A 2835-nucleotide genomic window follows, 5' to 3' on the forward strand; every position below is an offset into this window, starting at 1 on the left:
TGAAAGTTGGCGTTTATCAGTTTTGTGTTGTTCGATTAATATCATCACCATTACATGCTAAGGGTAATAACAATAACTATTGAATGAAGTAGTAATGAAGTTATGATCTCATGTGTGTTTAATCTCGTTAATTTAAGTGTTTATTTCTTGTAGTTAATATTAGTTAATCAACCTTAATTGTTATTGTCTTGACAATGAAGAGTAATCATACATTGGTGAGTAAGTGTTAATTAAATATATTAATCAGAGTCTCTGTGGGAACGAACTAGAAATCATTCTATACTACTTACGAACGCGTATACTTGCGTGATTTAATTAGAGCGTATTTTCGCCCTAACAAGTTTTTGGCGCCGCTGCCGGGGACTCGATGTTAATTTGTTTAATTTATGTACTTGCCATCAGTGGTTATTAGGATTCATTGATTAAGACTTGTTACTTACTGCTTCCGGTTGTGTTTCAGGTACTCTAGCGAGCGTTTATGCAAACACGTTCTCGCACCCGCAAGAGAAATCTAGATACGGCTGAGGAGACAGACACAGCTCTTGACTTTCTAGAGAAGATAGTTTTTGAAGATTCGGATAAAGAGAGTGAAAAGAAAGAATTTATAATAATGGGTGATCGTATAGTTCCAGCTGATCCAGCTCTTATGGACTTTTCTCGGCCTAAAATTGATGACATTCAGTCAAGCATCATTCATCCGGCTATTCAGGCCAATACTTTTGAAATCAAGCCGGGCACTATTCAGATGGTGCATAATTCTGTTTCTTTCGGAGGTGCTGCGACTGAAGATCCCAACATGCATATCAGGAATTTTGTCGAGATCTATAGTACTTTCAAATATAATGGTGTTACTGATGAGGCTATCAAGCTGAGGCTTTTCCCATTCTCTCTGAGGGACAAAGCTAAGGACTGGTTACATTCTTTACCAGCTGGGTCCATCACTACTTGGAAAGATCTCGTGTAAAAGTTTCCGGTGAAGTTCTATCCAATGGCCAAGACTGCAGCTCTGAGGGGTGCTCTTACTCAGTTTGCACAGCAACAAGGAGAATCTATGTGCGAAGCTTGGGAGCACAACGAGGAGATGTTGAGAAAGTGTCCACATCATGGTATACCTGACTGGATGGTGATCACTGATTTCTACAATGGTTTGGTGGCCCAATCTTGGCCCATGCTCGATGCAGCTTCTGGAGATGCCTTGTGGGCCAAAAGCTATATTGAAGCCTATAATCTCATTGAAACTATGGCTGCAAACGAGTATCAAAACCCAACTCAAAGGATGATGCCTGGGAAGGTAGCAGGTATTTTAGAAGTTGATGCAGCTACAGCTATTGCAGTGCAGCTCCAAGCGCTGTCTATAAAGGTCGATTCTTTAGCCAACTATGGAGTAAATCAAATAGCTATTGTCTGTGAGCTTTGTGCAGGCTCTCATGCTACGGATCAGTGTTCTCTTGTTAATGAATCTGTTCAGTATGTGAACAATTTTCAGAGATCGCAGCAGCCTGTGCCCGCTACTTATCATCCTAATAATAGAAAGTATCCCAATTTCAGTTGGAGCAATAATCAGAATGTTGTTCAGCAACCATATCTGCAAGCTGCAAATAAATAGTTTAATCCACCTGGATTCCAGCAACCTCAGCAATATGCTCAAAGGCAATCATATCCTCAACAAGGAGGTGCTGCTCCATATTCTAGTGCTGATTTCGAGGAGTTAAAGCTGTTGTGCAAAAGTCAGGTTGTTTCTATCAAGACCTTGGAAAATCAAATTGGACAAATAGCCAATGCCTTGCTTAATCGTCAACCTGGAACACTTCCAAGTGATACTAAAGTGCAAGGTAGGAAGGAAGCTAAAGAGCAAGTCAAAGCTGTCACCTTAAGGTCTGGAAAAGTTGTTGATGCTGAAAAAGCAAAAGATGGAGAAGCTGAAGTTGTAGATGAAGAAGAAAAGCAAAAGGAGAAAAAGGGGGAACCAAAGACGACTACTATTGAACACACTCTATCTAAGGGTAATACAGGGGAGAAACAACTCTATCCTCCACCCCCTTTTCCTAAGAGATTGCAAAAACAAAAGTTGGACAAGCAATTTGGTAAGTTTCTGGAGGTGTTCAAGAAACTTCACATCAACATACCTTTCGCTGAGGCTCTTGAGCAAATGCCTAGTTATGTGAAATTCATGAAAGGTATTCTTTCAAGGAAGGTGAAACTGGATGATCTTGATACCGTTGTTCTGACGGAAGAGTGCAGTGCCGTGCTGCAGCAAAAGTTACCTCCAAAGCTTAAGGATCCTGGTAGCTTCACCATTCCTTGCACCATTGGCAAGTTGTCATTCGACAAGTGCCTTTGCAATTTAGGTGCAAGCATCAATCTGATGCCGTTGTCTATCTTCAAAAAGCTGAATTTGCCTAATCCGAAGCCCACCTACATGTCTCTACAATTGGCTGATCGTTCTATTACATACCCATGAGGCATCGTGGAGGACGTGCTAGTTAAGGTGGACAAGCTCATCTTTTCTGCAGACTTTGTCATTTTGGATTTCGAGGAAGATAAGAAATTCCCATAATCTTGGGAAGACCTTTCTTGGCTACAGTCGTACCTTGATAGATGTGCAAAAGGGTGAACTTACTATGAGGGTGCAAGTTCAGGATGTGACATTCAATGTGTTCAATGCAATGAAATTCCCTACGGAAGATGAGGAGTGCTTCAAGATGGATTAGGTCGATTCTGCAGTTATTTCAGAACTTGATCATGTGCTAAGGTCTGATGCCTTAGAAAAAGCCTTATTGGGGGAATTTGACATTGATGATGAGGAAGGCAATGAGCAGTTACAATATCTAAATG

The 2835-nt window shown here is 40.9% G+C and overlaps 1 non-coding gene across 1 annotated transcript; it reads right to left on the reverse strand.

Annotated features, from left to right (window-relative positions):
* Positions 1-1003: 1003 nt before the first annotated feature.
* On the reverse strand, positions 1004-1110 carry LOC141722626 (small nucleolar RNA R71). Its single transcript, XR_012575637.1, has one exon. It is a non-coding gene; the product is annotated as a small nucleolar RNA R71 (small nucleolar RNA).
* Between the last annotated feature and the right edge of the window lie 1725 nt (positions 1111-2835).

Source organism: Apium graveolens, chromosome 4, assembly GCF_009905375.1.
Source record: "Apium graveolens cultivar Ventura chromosome 4, ASM990537v1, whole genome shotgun sequence".
Lineage (NCBI taxonomy): Eukaryota > Viridiplantae > Streptophyta > Magnoliopsida > Apiales > Apiaceae > Apium > Apium graveolens.